We start from the raw sequence: 24057 nt of genomic DNA, 5'->3' as shown, positions 1-24057 counted from the left end.
GATCTCGACGCACCACCCAGCTGTGATGGTTTGTTATTTTAGACAAGGGGATAGTCGGTACCCCCGTCCCCCTCCCCCCCCCCCCTGGCGGACCACGAGAGAGAGAGAGCTGAACTAACCATGTTGCTAGCTTGGCTATTTATTCCTGATCGGTGTGCTATCTGCCTTAGTGGCGTTGCTGGACTTGGATTTGTTATTCATTGTAGTAGGAAAAATGTAGGCAGGCACAATAAGGAAGACTCGTTGATGTGGCAGCAGAGAACGTCGGGTGCAGCTTCCTCCAGGGAGCAACACTACTGAGGTCGAAATGAAATTTTGAGGGTTAGTCTTGAAGATTGTTTCAATCACATTTGGGTCATTAAGTACTTAGCTACCTTCTGGGAAAGCCACATCATTTGAGGGTTAGAGAGCTCATGGATAGCAGATAATAGTGGGGGGACAGCGGAGCTGACAAGTGAAGTCGAGAGTTCGAGTATGAATCCAATATATATATATATATATATATATATATATATATATATATATATATATATATATATATATATATATATATATATATATATATATAAGTATATTTTGGTAGCTGTCTTTCCTGTAGAGATATTGGAGCGGAGTCTTGCACAACTATATTCTACCCACCTCAAGACTCCGCTCCAATATAGAAGCATCAAGAAATATGGACCAATAGGCTTTCTACAATCACTTCTATTCAATACCCATTGTTTCATGTTCTGGCTTGTGTTGATGAAATTAATACCTTATTAAATACCACCTCACCCTATCCACCTCACTCAAATGTAGATATAAACAAAACCGGAGATGTGTAAGTTCTATTCAGTTGTGTATGTGTTAACTAAAGTCTTTGAAAATGTAATAAGTTTTACGAAACGCGCTCAAGTGTCGCGTCAGACTAGAAATAAAAATGAATTTTGGAGAACTGATTTTTGATTTACCTCTAACAGTGAAAAGAAATGTACGAAAGATTGAGAAAATTCGTGTTAGAATTATTAATCTTACTTTTTCGGTCATATTTAATAATATATATGTATATATATATATATATATATATATATATATATATATATATATATATATATATATATATATATATATATATATATATATATATATATATATATATATATGTCGTACCTAGTAGCCAGAACGCACTTCTCGGCCTACTATGCATGGCCCGATTTGCCTAATAAGCCAAGTTTTCCTGAAATAATATATTTTCTCTTATTTTTTTCTTATGAAATGATAAAGCTACCCATTTCATTATGTATGAGGTCAATTTTTTTTTATTGGAGTTAAAATTAACGTAGATATATGACCGAACCTAACCAACCCTACCTAACCTAACCTAACCTATCTTTATAGGTTAGGTTAGGTTAAGTAGCCGAAAAAGTTAGGTTAGGTTAGGTTAGGTAGGTTAAGTAGTCGAAAAACAATTAATTCATGAAAACTTGGCTTATTAGGCAAATATGGCCTTGCATTGTAGGCAGAGAAGTGCGTTCTGGCTACTAGGTACGACATATGTCTATATATATATATATAAATATATATATATATATATATATATATATATATATATATATATATATATATATATATACATATATATAATATGCATATATATATATATACATATAATATGTATATATATGTAGTATATTTTGGTAGCAGTCTTTCTTGTAAACTTATATTATTAAATATGACCTAAAAAGTAAGATTAATAACTCTAACACAAATTTTCTCAATGTTTCTTATGTTTCTTTTCACTGCCGATGGTAATTAAAAAATCAATTCTCCAAAAATTCATTTTTATTTCTAGTCTGACGCGACTCTTGAACGCGTTTCGTAATAACTTATTACATTTTCAAAGACTTTAGTTTACATACACACAACTATAACCTGCAAACACTAAAAATAGTTCTACTATGCTATAATTTAAACGGCTTTCATTTTATATACCTGCATTTGGGTGAGGTGATATGTTACAACAGTTTTGGATGAGGTGAAAACAAACTTTCAACACAAGACAGAACACGAAACAATAGGTATAATATTGGGTAAGTTAAAGGGAAGAAAGGAAGTAACTGCAGAGGGCCTATTGGCCCATATATCTTGATGCTTCTATATTGGAGTCTTGAAGTGGGTAGAATATAGTTGTGTATTAATTGGCTGTTGATTGCTGGTGTTAACTTCTTGATGTGTAGTGCCTCGCAGATATCAAGCCGCCTGCTATCGCTGTATCTATCGATGATTTCTGTGTTGTTTACTAGGATTTCTCTGGTGATGGTCTGGTTGTGGGAAGAGATTATATGTTCCTTAATGGAGCATTGTTGCTTATGCATCGTTAATCGCCTGGAAAGAGATGTTGTTGTATTGCCTATATACTGAGTTCTTTGAGGCTTACAGTCCCCAAGTGGGCATTTGAAGGCATACACGACATTGGTCTCTTTTAAAGCGTTCTGCTTTGTGTCTGGAGAGTTTCTCATGAGTAGGTAGGCCGTTGTTTTGGTTTTATAGTAAATCGTCAATTGTATCTTCTGATTTTTGTCTGTAGGGATAACGTTCCTATTAACAATATCTTTCAGGACCCTTTCCTCAGTTTTATGAGCTGTGGAAAAGAAGTTCCTGTAAAATAGTCTAATATTGGGTACAGGTGTTGTGTTAGTTGTCTCTTCAGAGGTTGCATGGCGTTTCACCTTCTTTCTTATGATGTCTTGTTGACTAGGACCTGCCTTACTCTACAGAGTTCTTCATCGACTTGCTTCCATCCTGAGCTGTGGCTGAGAGCACGGTCGATATAAGCATTAACAACACTCCTCTTGTACCTGTCTGGGAAGTCCCTGTTAGCATTTAGACACATTCCTATGTTTGTTTCCTTAGTGTAGACTGCAGTGTGGAAACCTCCGCTCCTTTCCATGACTGTTACATCTAGAAAGAGCTGTTTCCCATCATTCTCCATCTCGTGAGTGAAACGCAACACAGAATTCTGCTCAAATGCCTCCTTCAGCTCCTGCAGATGTATGACATCAGGTACCTGTGTAAAAATGTCGTCAACATACCTGCAGTATATGGCCGGTTTCAAGCTCATGGCGACTAAGACCTTTTGTTCGATGGTACCCATGTAGAAGTTCGCAAACAGGCCTCCTAAGGGAGAACCCATGGCGACCCCATCTACTTGCTTGTACATGTGCCCATTCGGGCTCAAGAAGGGTGCCTATTTAGTACAAGCTTGGAGTAGTTTGATTAGAATGTTTTCTGGTTTGTCAAGAGGAGTACAGGCCGGATCACGATACACTCTGTCCACTATCATCCAGATTGTTTCATCCGCAGGTACATTGGTAAACAGTAATTCTACGTCCAACGAGGCTCTTATCCCTGTGGCCCGTGTTCCCCGCAGTGAATCAACAAATTCTTTGGAGACTTCAGGCTGAAGGCGCAAGGGACATAAGGAGTCAGCAAGCCATTGATTCGCTTCGCCAGTCTATACATGGGTGTGGGTATCTGGCTGATGATTGGTCGAAGTGGGTTTCCAGGCTTGTGTGTCTTGACATTTCCATACGCATATCCAGGTTTGTATTCCCCAATAATCTTTGGCAGGTGGAGTCCAGATTTCTTTGCGTTCATAGTTTCGATCAATTTGTTGACCTTTGCTTTCAATTAGGCTGCAGTGTCCTTCGTTACCCTTTGGAATTTAGTTTGGACAGAGAGTATGAGGTTCATTTTCGCCAGATATTCGTCTTTCTTAAGAATGACATATATTGGCGACTTGTCACCTCTTCTGATGACTATCTTCTTGTTCTCACAAAGGCTCTTAGCTGCCGCTTTGAGCTCGGTTTACAGTATGGTGCTTCTGTAGTTGCCTCGATTCTTTCCTCCTTCTGCAATAAGTTCTGCTTGTAAGGTGTCTTTGGTGGTGACCTTCTTTTGTGTCTCGAGGTCGAATATGTCGTCCAACAGGATCTCCAACTCCACTTTCCGGGCCATCTCACTTGGTCTGGACATAACGTGACAGTTTATACCCAGATTTAGGAGAGAGACATGGTCCTCAGTGAGGTTGATTCCAGCAAGGTTCAGGAAGCCGTCTCATGGTCGTGGAATATCCATAGGTCCTCCATATAATGTTGTTAGTTTCTTAATTTGCCTAATAAGCCAAGTTTTCATGAATTAATTGTTTTTCGACTACCTAACCTACCTAACCTAACCTAACCTGACTTTTTCGGCTACCTAACCTAACCTAATCTATAAAGATAGGTTAGGTTAGGTTAGGTAGGGTTGGTTAGGTTCGGTCATATATCTACGTTAATTTTAACTCCAATAAAAAAAATTGACCTCATACATAATGAAATGGGTAGCTTTATCATTTCATAAGAAAAAAAATAGAGAAAATATATTATTTCAGGAAAACTTGGCTTATTATGCAAATCGAGCCTTGCATAGCAGGCCGAGTACGATGTTCTGGCTACTAGGTACAACATATATATATATATATATATATATATATATATATATATATATATATATATATATATATATATATATATATATATATATATATATTATGAATACCCATTTTCTATTTTTTACAGGAACTTCTTTTCCACAGCTCATAAAATGAAGGAAAGAGTCCAGAAAGTTATTGTTAATAGAAACGTTATCCCTAAAGACAAAAATTAGAAGAAGATACAACTGACGATTTAAAAGAGACCAACGGCTTGGTCTCGGCGTCGGCTTGACATTTAAGATGTCAAGCCGCCTGCTATTGCTGTATATATCGATAATTTCTGTGTTGTTTGCTAAGATTTCTTTGGTGATGGCCTGGTTGTGGAAAGAGAATCAATGTTCTTTAATGTAGCCCTGTTGCTTATTCATCGTTAATCGCCTAGAAAGAGATGTTTTTGTCTTGCCTATATACTGAGTTCTTTGAGCCTTACAGTCTCCAAGTGGGCATTTGAAGGCATAGATGACGTTGGTCTCTTTTAAAGCGTTCTGCTTTGTATCTGGAGAGTTTCTCATGAGTAGGCTGGTCGTTTTTTTGGTTTTATAGTAAACCGTCAGTTGTATCTTCTAATTTTTGTCTGTAGGGATAACGTTTCTATTAACAATATCTTTCAGGACTCTTTCCCCCGATTTATGAGCTGTGGAAAAGAAGTTCCTGTAAAATAGTCTAATAGGGGGTATAGGTGTTGTGTTAGTTGTCTCTTCAGAGTTTGTATGGCGTTTCACCTGCCTTCTTATGATGTCTTCGACGAAACCATTGGAGAAGCCGTTGTTGACTAGGACCTGCCTTACCCTACAGAGTTCTTTATCGACTTGCTTCCATCCTGAGCTGTGGCTGAGAGCACGGTCGACATAAGCGTTAACAACACTCCTTTTGTACCTGTCTGGGCAGTCACTGTTGGCATTAAGGCACTTTCCTATGTTTGTTTTCTTAGTGTAGACTGCAGTGTGGAAACCTACGCTCCTTTCCATGACTGTTACATCTAGAAAGGGCAGCTTCCAATCATTCTCCATCTCGTGAGTGAAACGCAACACAGAATTCTGCTCAAATACCTCCTTCAGCTCCTGCAGATGTCTGACATCAGGTACCTGTGTAAAAATGTCGTCAACATACCTGCAGTATATGGCCGGTTTCAAGTTCAAGTCGACTAAGACCTTTTGCTCGATGGTACCCATGTAGAAGTTCACAAACAGGACACCTAGAGGAGAACCCATGGCGACCCCATCTACTTGCTTATACATGTGCCCATCCGGGCTCAAGAAGGGTGCCTCTTTAGTACAAGCTTGGAGTAGTTTCCTTAGAATGTTTCCGATGCATAAGCAACAGGGCTCCATTAAGGAACATATAATCTCTTCCCACAACCAGACCATCACCAGAGAAATCTTAGCAAGCAACACACAAATCAACGAGGGATACAGCGATAGCAGGCGGCTTGACATCTGCGAGGCAATACACATCAAGAAGTCAACACCAGCAATCAACAGCCAATTAATGCACAACTATATTCTACCCTCTTCAAGACTCTGCTCCAATATAGAAGCATCAAGAAATATGTGCCAATAGTCCCTCTGCAGTTACTTCCATTCTTACCTTCAATTTACCCAATTAATGCCCATTGTTTCGTGTTCAGTCTTGTGTTGAAAGTTTTGTTCACCTCATCCAAAACTGTTGTAACATATCACCTCACCCAAAATGCGAGTATAAAATAAAATGAAAGCTTTTTAAATCATAGCATAGTTAGAACTCTGTTTAGTGTTTGCAGGTTATAGTTGTGTGTGTGTAAACTAAGAGTCTTTGAAAATGTAATAAGTTATTACGAAACGCGTTCAAGTGTCGCATCAGACTAGAAATAAAAATGAATTTTGGAGAATTGATTTTTCAATTACCGTCAACAGTGAAAAGAAACATAAGAAATATTGAGAAAATTCGTGTTAGAATTATTAATCTTACTTTTTCGGTCATATTTAATATATATATATATATATATATATATATATATATATATATATATATATATATATATATTACCTAGTAGCCAGAACGCCGTTCTTGGCCTACTATGCAAGGTCAGATTTGCCTAAATATTTTCTATTATACACGCAAAAACATTTGAATTTTCTTCACATGATACACAAGGTAGAAAATTAAATCAAAGACAACAAAACGCAACTACTTCATACTACAAACCAATTGAGAAACAGCAACATCGACGAAAGTCTCCATACTTGCATCGAACAACACCTCGACATCCTCACAGATCGACATCACCTCAGCACCGAAACAAGGATAATCAAGACACTAACAACATTTTATGGAGGACCTATGGCAATTCCACGACCGAGAGACGGCTTCCTGAACCTTGCAGGCATCAACCTCACTGAGGACCAAGTCACTCTCCTAAATCTGGGTATAAACTGTCACGTTATGTCCAGACCAAGTGAGATGGCCCGGAAAGTGGAGTTGGAAATCCTATTGGACGACATATTCGACCTCGAGACACAAAAGAAGGTCACCATCAAGGACACCTTACAAGCAGAACTTATCGCATAAAGAGGAAAGAATCGAGGAAACTACGGAAGCACCATACTGTCCTGCGAGCTCAAAGCGGCAGCTAAGAGCCTTCGTGAGAACAAGGAGATAGTCGTCAGGGGAGGTGACAAGTCGCCAATATGCGTCATTCTTAAAAAAGACGAATATCTGGCGAAAATGAACCTCATACTCTCTGACCAAACTAAATTCTAAAGGGTTATGAAGGACACTACAGCCGAATTGAAAGCAAAGGTTAACAGATTGATCGAAACTGTGAACGCCAAGAAACCCGGACTCCACCTGCCAAAGATTATTGGGGAATACAAACCTGGATATGCGTATGGAAATGTCAAGACACATAGGCCTGGAAACCCACTTCGGCCAATCATCAGCCAGATACCCACACCCACGTACAGACTGGCGAAACGACTCAACGGCTTGCTGACTCCTTATGTCTCTTGCGCCTTCAGCCTGAAGTCTCCAAAGGAATACCTGGTTGATACCTAGTTGATGGGGTTCTAGGAGTTCTTCTACTCCCCAAGCCCGGCCCGAGGCCAGGCTTGACTTGTGAGAGTTTGGTCCACCAGGCTGTTGCTTGGAGCGGCCCGCAGGCCCACATACCCACCACAGCCCGGTTGGTCCGGCACTCCTTGGAGGAATAAATCTAGTTTCCTCTTGAAAATGTCCACGGTTGTTCCGGCAATATTTCTTATGCTTGCTGGGAGCACGTTGAACAACCGCGGACCTCTGATGTTTATACAGTGTTCTCTGATTGTGCCTATGGCACCTCTGCTCTTCACTGGTTCTATTCTACATTTTCTTCCATATCTTTCACTCCAGTACGTTGTTATTTTACTGTGTAGATTTGGTACTTGGCCCTCCAGTATCTTCCAGGTGTATATTATTTGATATCTCTCGTCTTCTTTCTAGTGAGTACATTTGGAGGGCTTTGAGACGATCCCAATAATTTAGGTGCTTTATTGCGTCTATGCATGCCATATATGTTCTCTGTATTCCCTCTATTTCAGCAATCTCTCCTGCTCTGAAGGGGGAAGTGAGTACTGAGCAGTACTCAAGACGGGACAACACAAGTGACTTGAAGAGTACAACTATTGTGATGGGATCCCTGGATTTGAAAGTTCTCGTAATCCATCCTATCATTTTTCTGGCTGTCGCAATATTTGCTTGGTTATGCTCCTTAAACGTTAGGTCGTCAGACATTGTTATTCCCAAATCTTTTACCTGCTGTTTTCCTACTATGGGTACATTTGATTGTGTTTTGTACTCTGTATTATGTTTAAGGTCCTCATTTTTACCGTACCTGAGTACCTGGAATTTATCACTGTTAAACATCATGTTATTTTCTGATGCCCAGTCGAAAACTTTATTAATATCAGCTTGAAGTTTTTCAATGTCTTCAGCCGAGGTAATTTTCATACTGATTTTTGTGGCATCTGCAAAGGATGATACGAAGCTGTGCCTTGTATTTTTGTCTATATCTGATATGAGAATAAGGAAAAGCAGCGGTGCAAGGACTGTACCCTGAGGTATAGAGCTTTTAACTGCACTTGGACTAGATTTTATATGGTTGACCGTTACTCGCTGAGTCCTGTTTGACAGAAAACTGAGTATCCAGCGTCCTACTTTACCGGTTATTCCCATTGACTTCATTTTGTGTGCTATCACGCCATGGTCACATTTATCGAAAGCCTTTGCGAAGTCCGTGTATATCACATCTGCATTCTGTTTTTCTTCTAATGCCTCAGTGACTTTGTCGTAGTGCTCAAGTAGCTGTGAGAGGCACGATCTTCCCGCTCGAAATTCATGTTGGTCGGGGTTGTGAAGGTCATTGGTCTCCATGAAATTGGTGATCTGACTCCTAATCACTCTCTCAAATACTTTTATGATGTGCGATGTTAGAGCAACTGGTCTATAATTTTTTGCCAATGCTTTGCTCCCTCCCTTGTCTAGAGGGGCTATGTCTGCTACTTTAAGTGCATCTGGTATCTCCCCCATGTCCAAGCTCTTCCTCCACACTATACTGAGTGCCTGTGCTACCGGCACTTTACATTTCTTTATAAATATTGAATTCCATGAGTCTGGACCTGGGGCCGAGTGCATGGGCATGTTTTCAATTTCTCTTTCAAAATTTAGTGTGCTCGTGTTTATATCAGTTATATTTACAGGGGTTTGAATATCCCGCATAAAGAAATTGTCTGGATCTTCCACCTTCATGTTGTTTATTGGAGTGCTAAACATGTCCTCATACTGCTTTTTTAGGATTTCACTAATTTCTTTGTCATCCTCCGTGTATGAACCTTCACTTGTACGAATAGGTCCAATACTGGCAGTGGTTTTTGCTTTTGATTTCGCATATGAGAAGAAATATTTTGGATTTTTCTTTATTTCCTGAATTGCTTTCTGTTCTAAATGCCTTTCTTCAGTTTCACATGAGTGTTTCAATTTTCGCTCGATTTCTTCAATCTCCCTATTTAAATTATTCCTTCTCTGACGGGAAATTCGTGTCTACATAAGCAGTTCCGTTATTTTTTTCTGCGTTTATAGTGTCGTCTGCGTTCTCTTTCTACGTTAGATCTCTGTCTGGCTTTCCTCAAAGGAACATGTTTCAGACAGACTTGATACGCTTCTGAAGTCAGGTTTTCTATTCCTTCTGTAGGACTTGTATTTCTTAGAATAGTTCCCCGTGGAATGTTTGTAAGTTCCCTGTTTATTATCTCCCAGTCTATCCTTTTATTATTAAAATTGAATTTACTGAATAGCCCCTCTCGCTTTATCAACGTTTTAAGTCTATTCTGAGTATTGATGGCCGTTTGCAGGGATAAGAGCCTCGTTGGACGTAGAATCACTGTTTACCAACGTACCTGTGGATGAAACAATCGGGATGATAGCCGACAGAGTGTATCGTGATCCGGCCTGTACTCCTCTTGACATACCAGAAAACATTCTAAGGAAACTACTCCAAGCTTGTACTAAAGAGGCACCCTTCTTGAGCCCGGATGGACACATGTATAAGCAAGTAGATGGGGTCGCCATGGGTTCTCTCCTAGGTGTCCTGTTTGCGAACTTCTACATGGGTACCATCGAGCAAAAAGTCTTAGTCGACATAAACTTGAAACCGGCCATATACTGCAGGTATGTTGACGACATTTTTACACAGGTACCTGATGTTAGACATCTGCAGGAGCTGAAGGAGGCATTTGAGCAGAATTCTGTTTTGCGTTTCACTTACGAGATGGAGAAGGATGGGAAGCTGCCCTTTCTAGATGTAACAGTCATGGAAAGGAGCGGAGGTTTTCACACTGCAGTCCTAAGGAATTCATTGCATTTTCCACACTGCAGTTCCTTCCTAAGGAAACAAACATAGGAATGTGCCTAAATGCCAACAGTGACTGCCCAGACAGGTACAAGAGGAGTGTTGTTAACGCTTATGTCGACCGTGCTCTCAGCCACAGCTCAGAATGGAAGCAAGTCGACGAAGAACTCTGTAGGGTAAGGCAGGTCCTAGTCAACAACGGCTTCTCCATTGGTTTCGTTGAAGACATCATAAGAAGGAAAGTGAAACGCCATGCAACCTCTGAAAAGACAACTAACACAACACCTATACCCCCTATTGGACTATTTTATAGGAACTTCTTTTCCACACCTCATAAAACGGAGGAAAGGGTCCTGAAATATATTGTTAATAGAAACGTTATCCCTACAGTCAAAAATCAGAAGATACAACTGACGATTTACTATAAAACCAAGAAAACGGCCAGCCTACTCATGAGAAACTCTCCAGACAAAAAGCAGAATGCTTTAAAGAGACCAACGTCGTGTATGCCTTCAAATGCCCACTTGGGGACTGTAAGCCTCAAAAAACTCAGTATATAGGCATGACAACAACATCTCTTTCCAGGCGTTTAACGATGCATAAGCAACAGGGCTCCATTAAGGAACATATAATCTCTTCCCACAACCAAACCATCACCAGAGAAATCTTAGCAAACAGCACAGAAATCATCGATAGATACAGCGACAGCAGGCGGCTTGATGTCTGCGAGGCACTACTCATCAAGAAGTCAACACCTGCAATCAACAGCCAATTAATGCACAACTATATTCTACCCGCTTCAAGACTACGCTCCAATATAGAAGCATCAAGAAATATGGGCCAATAGGCCCTCTGCAATTACTTCCATTCTTACCTTCAATACCCATTGTTTGGTGTTCTGGCTTGTGTTGAAAGTTTGTTTTCACCTCATCCAAAACTGTTGTAACATATCACCTCACCCAAATGCAGGTATAAAAAATCGAAGATGTTTAAGCTCTATTCAGTTATAGTTGTGTGTGTGTGTGTAAACTGAAATCTTTGAAAATGTAATAAGTTTTACGAAATGCGCTTAAGTGTCACCTCAGACTAGAAATTAAAATGAATTTTGGAGATCTGATTTTTCAATTACCATCAACAGTTAAAAGAAACATAAGAAAGATCGAGAAAATTCGTATTAGACTTACTTTTTCGGTCATATTTAATAATATATGTCTACAGGAAAGACTGCTACCAAAATATATATATATATATATATATATATATATATATATATATATATATATATATATATATATATTTTGTTTGTGAGGGTATCACCTCTGGTGCCAATGTGGGGACCCATTGCATCGAGGAAGAAAAAAAAAAGTATTCAGAGGAGACCTTGTGGTTTCTCACTGGACGCAAATATTATCTTCTCCTACCACCCACATTCTTTTGTATGTACACATATATATTTGTTTGATTTGAACTTTCTTACAAAAAAGGGGTTACATATAGGGTACATATATATATATATATATATATATATATATATATATATATATATATATATATATATATATATATATATATATATATATATATACAACTTTAGAACACTTTCCCACCAGGAGACTCGAACCCTAGCCAGCACAGAAGCCTTCCAGCAACTGGCATAACAGGTACGCCTTAACCCGCTCCACCACCCGCTCAGACCCTTAAAGAGATGGTAATTTCGGAGTATTTAAATACCCAAAAGATCAACACCTCCCAAGAGCACCAGAGCAAGTGAGGGGTCATTTATACGTTAATTTCATCAAGTCCCTGTTAATAGTACCTTCCCTGCTGGAAGGCTTCTGTGCTGGCTAGGGTTCGAGTCTCCTGGTGGGAAAGTGTTCTAAAGTTGTATACTTAACTCTCGTGTTTAGGAGAGTTGTGCCTTAAGCAGAGACACTGTGTCTTCCCATATTAACAGGGACTTGATGAAATTAACGTATAAATGACCCCTCACTTGCTCTGGTGCTCTTGGGAGGTGTTGATCTTTGGGGTATTTAAATACTCCGAAATTACCATCTCTTTAAGGGTCTGAGTGGGTGGTGGAGCAGGTTAAGGCGTACCTGTTATGCCAGTTGCTGGAAGGCTTCTGTGCTGGCTAGGGTTCGAGTCTCCTGGTGGGAAAGTGTTCTAAAGTTGTATACTTAACTCTCGTGTTTAGGAGAGTTGTGCCTTAAGCAGAGACACTGTGTCTTCCCATATTAACAGGGACTTGATGAAATTAACGTATAAATGACCCCTCACTTGCTCTGGTGCTCTTGGGAGGTGTTGATCTTTGGGGTATTTAAATACTCCGAAATTACCATCTCTTTAATTGTCTGAGTGGGTGGTGGAGCAGGTTAAGGCGTACCTGTTATGCCAGTTGCTGGAAGGCTTCTGTGCTGGCTAGGGTTCGAGTCTCCTGGTGGGAAAGTGTTCTAAAGTTGTATACTTAACTCTCGTGTTTAGGAGAGTTGTGCCTTAAGCAGAGACACTGTGTCTTCCCATATTAACAGGGACTTGATGAAATTAACGTATAAATGACCCCTCACTTGCTCTGGTGCTCTTGGGAGGTGTTGATCTTTGGGGTATTTAAATACTCCGAAATTACCATCTCTTTAAGGGTCTGAGCGGGTTAAGGCGTACCTGTTATGCCAGTTGCTGGAAGGCTTCTGTGCTGGCTAGGGTTCGAGTCTCCTGGTGGGAAAATGTTCTAAAGTTGTATACTTAACTCTCGTGTTTAGGAGAGTTGTGCCATATATATATATATATATATATATATATATATATATATATATATATAAATATATATATATATATATATATATATATATATATATATATATATATATATATATATATATATATATATATATATATGTCGTACCTAGTAGCCAGAACGCACTTTTTGGCCTACTATGCAAGGCCCGATTTGCCTAGTAAGCCAAGTTTTCCTGAATTAATATATTTTCTCAAATTTTTTTCTTATGAAATGATAAATTTACCAATTTCATTATGTATGAGGTCAATTTTTTTTTATTGGAGTTAAAATTAACGTAGATATATGACCGAACCTAACCAACCCTACCTAACCTAACCTAACCTAACCTAACCTATCTTTATAGGTTAGGTTAGGTTAGGTAGCCAAAAAAGTTAGGTTAAGTTAGGTTAGGTAGGTTAGGTAGTCGAAAAACAATTAATTCATGAAAACGTGGCTTATTAGGCAAATCGGGCCTTGCATAGTAGGCTGTGAAGTGCGTTCTGGCTACTAGGTACGACATATATATATATATATATATATATATATATATATATATATATATATATATATATATATATATATATATATATATATATATCGTACCTAGTAGCCAGAACGCACTTCTCAGCCTACTATGCAAGGCTCGATTTGCCTAATAAGCCAAGTTTTCATAAATTAATGTTTTTTCTACTACCTAACCTACCTAACCTAACCTAACCTAACTTTTTCGGCTACCTAACCTAACCTAACCTATAAAGATAGGTTAGGTTAGGTTAGGTAAGGTTGGTTAGGTTCTGTCATATATCTACGTTAATTTTAACTCGAATAAAAAAAAATTGACCTCATGCATAATGAAATGGATAGCTTTATCATTTCATCAGAAAAAATTAGTGAAAATATATTAATTCAGGAAAACATGGCTTATTAGGCAAATCGGGCTTCGCATAGTAGGCTGAGAAATGCGTTCTGGCTACTAGGTACGACATATGTCTATATATATATATATATATATATATATATATATATATATATATGTCGTACCTAGTAGCCAGAATGCACTTTTCAGCCTACTATGCAAAGCCCGATTTGCCTAATAAGCCAAGTTTTCCTGAATTAATATATTTTCTCTAATTTTTTTCTTACGAAATGATAAAGCTGCCCATTTCATTATGTATGAGATCAATTTTTTTTATTGGAGTTAAAATTAACGTAGATATATGACCGAACCTAACCAACCCTACCTAACCTAACCTAACCTATCTTTATAGGTAAGGTTAGGTTAGGTAGCCGAAAAAGTTATGTTAGGTTAGGTTAGGTAGGTTAGGTAGACGAAAAACAATTAATTCATGAAAACTTGGCTTACTATGCAAATCGGGCCTTGCATAGTAGGCTGAGAAGTGCGTTCTGGCTATTAGGTACGACATATATATATATATATATATATATATATATATGTCGTACCTAATAGCCAGAACGCACTTCTCAGCCTACTATTCAAGGCCCGATTTGCCTAATAAGCCAAGTTTTCATGAATTAATGTTTTTTCGTCTACCTAACCTACCTAACCTAACCTAACCTAGCTTTTTTTGGCTACCTAACCCAACCTTGCCTATAAATATAGGTTAGGTTAGGTTAGGTAGGGTTGGTTAGGTTCGGTCATATATCTACGTTAATTTTAACTCCAATAAAAAAAAATTGACCTCATACATAGAGAAAAGGGTTGCTTTATCATTTCATAAGAAAAAAATTATAGTTAATATATTAATTCAGGAATACTTGGCTTATTAGGCAAATCGGGCCTTGAATAGTAGGCTGAGAAGTGAGTTCTGGCTACTAGGTACGACATATATATATATATATATATATATATATATATATATATATATATATATATATATATATATATATATATGTATATATGTATATATATATATTAGTATATTTTGGTAGCAGTCTTTCTTGTAAACATATATTATTAAATATGACCGAAAAAGTAAGATTAATAATTCTAACACGAACTTTCTCAATATTTCTTATGTTTCTTTTCACTGTCGATGGTAATTGAAAAATGAATTCTCCAAAATTCATTTTTATTTCTAGTCTGACGCGACGCTTGAACGCGTTTCGTATTAACTTATTACATTTTCAAAGACTTTAGTACACACACATACACACAACTTTAACCTGCAAACACTAAACAGAGTTCTTCTATGCTATAATTTTCAACAGCTTTCATCTTATATCCATCTTTGGACTTAGTATTTACGTTGGCCCAAAGTATATACTAAGCCCACCAACATAGGATTGTGCCTGAACGGTAGAAGTGAGTGCCCCCAAAGATACAAAGCAAGTGTTTTCAATGCTTATATTCGTCGAGCGCTTACCCACTACTCTGAATGGAGCAACGTGAGTAGAGAGTTTGAAAGAGTAACTCAGGTATTGGTGAACAACGGATATAGCAACGCGGAAATAAACGTCATTGCCTCACTAACTCTTTCTTTTATCTTTTCTACTTTATTGGATACCCCATCAGCATTGGTGTACCAAACCTTGAGACTCTTCTTGGAAACTCTGGTGCCAGAGTTCCCCTTTTCACCGGGGGTCTGGGGGGGACTGGGGGGTTTCTGGGGGGCAAGTGGGGGCTGTGGGGGGGTGTCTTGGGGGGTGCTAGGGGGGGTGCCTGGGAGTGCCTGGTAGTCAAATGGGGTCTGGGCATCTAGGGGGTAGGAAGGGCATAATGGGTCTGAAAGTTAGGGAGGGTCTGAATAGCATAGGGGGGTTGAGAAATAGAGTGAGACTGAGAGTCAGATAGAGGTTGAGAGGTTTGGGTGGAGAGGGATATTGAGGGCAGAGGGCTGAGAGGAGAATGGAGCATGGGTGCTGGAATTGGAAGAGAGGGTGTATTAGTTAGGGGGGAATCGGGGGTAAGTGTGGGTTTTGGGGTAGAAGAGGGGAAGGGGGGAGATGGGGGAAGGTGTTAGGGGGTTACAAGGTGAGGGGGTTAAATGTGGGCTGGAGGTGCATAGGAGGGGCGAGGGTTGGGTGGGGTTTGGGGGTGAGTGGAAGAGGGGTGCAGTGGGAGCTGGGATGGAGTAGATGGAATTGAAGGCAATGGGGTAGAAGGGGCAGGGGAGTAGAAGGGGGTAGTAGGGGAGGGGGGATGAGAAGGTGGGTTTGGGGAGGGCAAGGCTTGACTCACTGGGGTCGTTGACAGGTGTAATGCAGCAGGGGCAGGGGAGTTGTTGGGGAAGTTCAAATGTGGAAGGGGCAGGGGGGGTTTTGGGGGGATGAAGCAGGGGGGGGGGGGTTTAGGGGGCTGAGGCAGGGGGGGAGGTATAGGAGGGCTGAGCTGGGGAGGATGCGACCTGGGAGGTGACCTGGGAGTTGAGACTACCTGGGAGGCTATTTCGGTGTTGTGCTTGCCATCTATTCTTGTGGGCTATTTGTTCATCTTTCGTCATAAACCTCTCTATAAACACATTGTAATGGGTTTCACTTCCTCTGAGTAAATGCTTGTTCCTCATTATGCACTCCACAGCCTCCTCATTGGAGAATTGCACCAGAACAGGTCTATTCTTGGTACAATTGTAAGGTCCAACCCGGCGGCTGATATCCACCTCGTGTTCTGCCATTCCTGCTCCAATACATCTCAATATCTCATGCAATTCATATTTTTCCGTCTCTATCTTTTCTTGTCTTGTTGGTGCCCCAGATTCGAATCCATGTAATATAATAGACCGTCTCCTCAGTAATTCATTGTCCTGCTGGTAGCCTGTCCCGTGGGGATTCTCCATCCCAACCGCACTCACTAACCCATCCCCCACTAATCCTCTGTCCTTAGCCATGCTGTTAATCCTTCCTAATTCATTTGTGATCCGAGCACATTCCCTCTCCCAGTCCTCTCTTCTCTTCCTAATCTTTTCCTGAATATAGAGCATAAGCTCTTGTTTCTGCTTCTCTACCGCATCCTGTATTTTCTGAAATAACTCGCTTTTAATCCCTTGGATTGGATCCTCCATCCAATCGCTCCTTCTCTCTACAAATTTCCCTATAAATTTTTCTATAAATTTGTCCTCCTCCTCGTCCCTGCTGGTGATTGACCTTGAACCCCTTCCTGATCTAGTCATTGCAGTAACAACCTAGCCAAAAAGGCACTCCTCAATACCTTGCACAATCTAGCACAAACAGGCGAGAAAGTACTTCACGCGACTGGTCAGGTGTGAGATCCCCGCGTCCCTGCGTCACAGCTGGTGAGGTCACTAGTAAGGCTCCAGCTCCACAATTTCACAATACCACGATGTACTCAACAATTATTTTCAGTGGTACTTTTTCTACTGTTTTTCTTCACTTTCTTGTGGTTTGAGTGAGCTTACTAGTTATTCAATCACTTATATACACTCATATACGCATATACACTGATTATCCCTCCCAATTCACTAGCTTTGCAAGAGCTTTCCAGACCCTTCTGACCACTGCGGCTGTCTGACCTCAACTGTGTGAGTGTGTGTGTGTGTGTGTGTGTGTGTGTGTGTGTGTGTGTGTGTGTGTGTGTGTGTACTCATCTAGTTGTACTCACCTAGTTGTGTTTGTGGGGATTGAGCTCTGGCTCTTTGGTCCCGCCTCTCAACCGTCAATCAACTGATGTACAGATTCCTGAGCCTACTGGGCTCTGTCATATCTACATTTGAAACTGTGTATGGAGTCAGCCTCTACCACATCACTTCCTAGTGCATTCCATTTACTAACTACTCTGACACTGAAAAAAATCTTTCTAATGTCTCTGTGGCTCATTTGGGTACTCAGCTTCCACCTGTGTCCCCTTGTTCGCGTCCCTCCAGTGTTCTATAGTTCATCCTTGTTTACCCGGTCGATTCACCTGAGGATTTTCTAGGTTGTGATCATGTCCCCCCCTACTCTTCTGTCTTCCAGTGTCGTAAGGTGCATTTCCCGCAGCCTTTCCTCATAACTCATGCCTCTTAGTTCTGGGACTAGTCTAGTAGCATACCTTTGGACTTTTTCCAGCTTCGTCTTGTGCTTGACAAGGTACGAGCTCCATGCTGGGGCCGCATACTCCAGGATTGGTCTTACATATATGGTGTACAAGATTCTAAATGATTTCTTACACAGGTTCCTGAACGCCGTTCTGATGTTAGCCAGCCTCGCATATGCCGCTGACGTTATTCTCTTTATGTGGGCTTCAGGAGACAGGTTTGGTGTGATATCAACTCCTAGATCTTTCTCTCTGTCTGTTTCATTAAGTACTTCATCTCCTATTCTGTATCCTTTGTCTGGCCTCCTGTTTCCACTGCCTAGTTTCATTACTTTGCATTTACTCGGGTTGAACTTCAACAGCCATTTGTTGGACCATTCACTCAGTCTATCTAGGTTATCTTGTAGCCTCCTACTATCATCCTCTGTTTCAATCCTCCTCATAATTTTTGCATCGTCGGCAAACATTGAGAGGAACGAATCTATACCCTCTGGGAGATTATTTACATATACCAGAAACAGTATAGGTCCAAGGACTGACCCCTGCGGGACTCCACTTGTAACGTCTCGCCAATCTGAGACCTCACCCCTCACACAGACTCGTTGTCTCCTGTTGCTTAGGTACTCCTCTATCCACCGGAGTACCTTCAATTTCACTCCGGCCTGCATCTCCAACTTTCGCACTAGCCTCTTGTGTGGCATTGTATCAAAGGCTTTCTGACAATCCAAAAATATGCAGTCTGCCTGCCCTTCTCTTTCTTGCCTTATTTTTGTTGCCTGGTCGTAGAATTTAAGTTACCCTGTGAGGAAGGACCTGCCATCCCTAAACCCATGTTGATGCTGTGTTACAAAGTTCCTTCGCTCCAGATGCTCCACTAGTTTTTTTCGCACAGTCTTCTCCATCAGCTTGCATGGTATGCAGGTTAGGGACACTGGCCTGTAGTTCAGTCCTGCCTATCCCCTTTCTTGTATATCGTTACTATGTTAGCTGCTTTCCAAATATCTGGCAGTTCCCCTGTTGCCAGTGATTTGTTATACACTATGGAGAGTGTTAGACACAGTTCTCTTGCTCCTTCCTTTAGTATCCAAGGGGAGATTCCATCTGGGCCTATAGCCTTTGTCATATCCAACTCTAGTAAACACTTCGTTACTTCCCCGCTGGTAATCTCAAACTCTTCCAGTGGTTCCTGGTTAGCTATTCCCTCACTTATCTCTGGAATTTCTCCTTGCTCTAAGGTGAAGACCTCCTGGGATTTCTTTTTCAGTTCCTCACACACTTCCTTGTCATTTGTAGTGAATCCTTCCACCCCTATCCTTAATTTTATAACCTGTTCCTTTACTGTTGTTTTTCTCCTAATGTGGCTATGCAACAATTTAGGCTGAGTCTTTGCCTTGCTTGCGATATCATTTTCGTATTGTCTTTCTGCCTCTCTTCTCATCCTGACATATTCATTCCTGGCATTCTGGTATCTTTCTCTGCTCTCCAGTGTCCTGTTATTACTATAGTTTCTCCATGCCCTTTTACTTTGCTGTTTAGCTAGCCTACATCTCTGAATAAACCATGGGTTTCTCATCTTCATTTCTCTGTTTTCCTTTTGGACTGGGCCAAACTTGTTTGATGCGTCCTTGCACTTCTGCGTGATGTAATCCATCATATCTTAGGCCGTCTTTCCCCTGAGCTCTGTTTTCCATGCTATATCTGTTTCCCTTTCATTTCCCTATAGTTTCCCTTTCGGTATGCTAACCTTTTGGTTTCGGTATCACTCCTCGAGTTCAATAACCCTTCTTCAATCAGGTACTCAAACACCAGTACACTGTGGTCGCTCATTCCTACTGGGTCCTCAAAACCGATTTCTTTTATGTCGGAGTCGTTCAGAGTGAAGACTAGGTCGAGTCTCGCTGGTTCGTCATTGCCTCTCATCCTTGTGGGTTCTCTGACATGCTGGGTTAAAATGTTTCTTGTCACCACCTCCAATAGTTTGGCTCTCCACATATCCTCGCCTCCATGCGGTTCCTTGTTCTCCCAGTCAATCTTTCCGTGATTGATGTCGCCCATGATGAGCAGGTGGGTATGGTGTGTGTGTGTGTGTGTGTGTGTGTATGTGTGTATGTGTGTATGTGTGTATGTGTGTGTGTGTGTGTGTGTGTGTGTGTGTGTGTGTGTGTGTGTGTGTGTGTGTGTATGTGTGTGTGTGTGTGTGTGTGTGTGTGTGTGTGTGTGTGTGTGTGTGTGTGTGTATGTGTGTGTGTGTGTGTGTGTGTGTGTGTGTGTGTGTGTGTGTGTGTGTGTGTGTGTGTGTGTGTGTGTATGTCTGTGTGTCTGTGTGTGTGTGTGTGTGTGTGTGTGTGTGTGTGTGTGTGTGTGTGTGTGTGTGTGTGTGTGTGTGTTCACCTAGTTGTGCTTACAGGGGATGAGCTCTGCTCTTTTGGCCCGCCTCTCAACTGTTACTAATTTCTAACCATTCTTTGTTTCCCACACACCCCCTAGGAAGCAACCTGTAACAGCTGTCTAACTCCCAGGTACCTATTTACTGCTAGGTAAAAGGCGCATCAGGGTGAAAGAAACTCTGCCTATCTGTTTCAGCCGGCACCAGGATCAAAACAGGACGCGAGGTTTACGAGTCCTAAGCACTGTCCCCTCAGCCACAGGTCCCTTGTGTGTGTGCACGCGTGTGCACGCGTGTGCGTGCGTTATATTATGTATGGTTAATGTTAGGTCAGATTAGATTAAGTTGGTTAGGGTACACTAGATAAGATTAGGTAAAGTTAGATTATATTAAATGTCAATATTAGATTAGGTAATAGGTTAGATTAGGTCAGGTCAAGGACTATGGAGGGCACCTACCTTTAAGATGGTTATCAGAGAACCAGTCAACACAGACAACCAACTGCAAATCATGATATCAATGTTGTTATCAAGAATAATACCTGCTGTTATACCTGCTGCATGGGTAACAGCTTCTTCCACATATCAACTTACCCTGGCTTTGCGCCCCGGAGAGGCCAATCTAGACCGCCAACTCCATAGTTTAATGATATTGATGGATGCCTACAATCAACGTATATAAATAGAATAGAGATCAAATTAGGGCCATTATTGGTAACAATGATGATAGTAAGATGAGAAACTAGACCAAACATTACCTTCCTGGCCTGGTAGCAGCCAGGAAGGCCAAACAATAATGTACACATAAATGGTAGTGGCTCGCGAAAGTGACACAATGTCCCGTTTTCTGTTCTTGGGTCCTTGTTCTTGGGTTGATTACAGTCGGGCACTTTAGTACAACAGCTTCTTGACATTGGGAACTGTCGTGAGGACGGTCGTTCATCATGGCGGTCGTCAGCAGTTAGACATTTGGGGGGACCTAGATATAAGCCTGACATCTATATAAATAAAAATGGAAATGTTAGTTTGTTTAAAATCGCTAATCTCCGAAAGTTCTTCACCGATTGCTTTGAAATTTTCACACAACGTTCCATTCGCATCCGGGCAGGTTTTTTTTTTATATATACATACTATATAGAAGTCACGTCTGTGACGGTAAAAAAAAAAAACATGCTTTTTCAGAAAACTGTGTTTTTCAAAACTGTGTTTTTTTCAGAAAAGCTTTGTTTTTCATGTGTTTTTCATGTGAGGGAAATCTTCGAAACCTCTTTACCGATTGCTTTGAAATTTTGACAGAACGTTGCATTCGAATAGGCGCGTATTTTTGTATATTTACTTTATACATGCCTCACCTGTGACAGATAAAAAAACATGCTTAAAAAAAAAAAAAAAACAGCGTCATCTGATGGACATAAGAGCAACACACGCTGTAATCTCCGAAAGTTCTTCACCGATTGCTCTGAAATTTTTACACAACGTTGCAATCGAACAAGCACATCTTTTTATATGCCAACTATATAGATGCCACACCCTGTGACAGGTAAAATCATGTGTTTTTTTAAAAACAGCCCCATCTGTTGCACATAATAGGAACATGCACTCTATACTAAATATGTCACGAATTCCATTTCAATGTTTCCGATTGCATTGATTACCATACCGTTCATTCGTAAGTATGAGCATAGATGCCGAACCTGTGACAGGTAAAACTATGCTTTTCCTGAAAAACAGCCCCATCTGTTGCATGTAAAAGCAACAAACATGCTATACTAAATATGTTACAATTCCATTTCAATGTTTCTGATTACACTGATAAAATGAATTTTCATTTATTTTCATTTTGATTTAATTATTTTGTGTGAATTGCATTGGAATTGAGATGTATTGTTTACCATTTCATTTCTTGGGTATAGTTTATTTGTTAATTTTTTCATATTTTGATTTCAATTTTTAACTGTATTTCTTATATTTCATTGATGGGAACATCAGATCACTTGATGTTCCCTATTTTCTGATGGAAACAGACCATTTGGGAAGGCATCAGACGAGGGAGTGGGAAATGGTAGGAATGACGAGGGGACGAAAGTGAGAGATGGTGTGGAGGACGAGGGGACAGGGAAGGTTGCTGTGGCTCAGCAACGCACATGCTGGTACCGCACATGAGTGGACGGGTGTATATATATATATATATATATATATATATATATATATATATATATATATATATATATATATAAATATATATATATATATATATATATATATATACATATATATATATATATATATATATATATATATATATATATATATATATATATATATATATATATAGAATTGAGAATTATATTAGAAGGTAGTCACTCTCACATTACTTCTTGAGCGGTTTAATATCAATAACATCACTGCAGAGGCGAGTAGTTCATTCTCACATCACTGCAGAGGCGGGTTCGTCATTCTCACATCGCTACTTAGGTGAGTAGGTCACTCTCACGTCACTAGTGAGGCGGATAAGTCACTCTCACATCACTCCTGAGGCGGGTAGGTCACTCTCACATCACTACTGAGGCGGGTAGGTCACTCTCATATCACTACTGAGGCAGATAGCTCACTCTCACATTACTACTGAGGCGGGTAGGTCACTCTCACATCACTACTGAGGCGGGTAGGTCACTCTCATATCACTACTGAGGCAGATAGCTCACTCTCACATTACTACTGAGGCGGGTAGGTCACTCTCACATTACTACTGAGGCGGGTAGGTCACTCTCACGCCACTACTGACGCGGGTAGGTCACTCTCACATCACTACTGAGGCGGGTAGGTCACTCTTACGCCACTACTGAGGCGGGTAGGTCACTCTCACGCCACTACTGAGGCGGGTAGGTCACTCTCACATCACTACTGAGGCGGGTAGGTCACTCTCACATCACTACTGAGGCGGGTAGGTCACTCTCACATCACTACTGAGGCGGGTAGGTCACTCTCACATCACTACTGAGGCGGGTAGGTCACTCTCACATCACTACCGAGGTGGGTAGGTCACTCTCACATCACTACTGAGGCGGGTAGGTCACTCTCACACCACTACTGAGGCGGGTAGATCACTCTCACATCACTACTGAGGCGGGTTGGTCACTCTCACATAACATCTACCATGTTGACGTCAACAGGTGCGGCAGGTGTCATGGTGCGTGACGGTGGTGGTGGTGAGCGACGACCTCGCCTTCCTCGCCACCTTCGCCCAGTGGTCCCTCAAGGGCCAGTAGTATGATTTATGACTACGAGGGGCCGTTTTGCTTTTTTCGAGGGCCCCTCGTAGTCATACCTGTTTTTCGTTATAGTTTTGAAGGGCCCCTCGTAGTCATACCTGTTTTTCGTTGCAGTTTTGAAGGGCCCCTCGTAGTCATACCTGTTTTTCGTTTATCAATTATGCAACCTGAACTTGAGAGCTGCACTACATAAATTTCAAACTTTATTTGAATATGGGGAATATAATATGAACGATAGGAAGATAATTCAATTTGCATATT

At 40.6% G+C, this 24057-nt stretch overlaps 1 pseudogene; it reads left to right on the top strand.

The window, feature by feature from the left end:
* LOC123751543 (probable glutamate receptor) overlaps window positions 1-24057 on the top strand; it is a 66292-nt pseudogene that overhangs the window by 5804 nt on the left and 36431 nt on the right.

This window comes from Procambarus clarkii, chromosome 9 (genome assembly GCF_040958095.1).
Source record: "Procambarus clarkii isolate CNS0578487 chromosome 9, FALCON_Pclarkii_2.0, whole genome shotgun sequence".
Classification (NCBI taxonomy): domain Eukaryota; kingdom Metazoa; phylum Arthropoda; class Malacostraca; order Decapoda; family Cambaridae; genus Procambarus; species Procambarus clarkii.
This window is presented reverse-complemented; position numbering and strand designations above follow the sequence as displayed.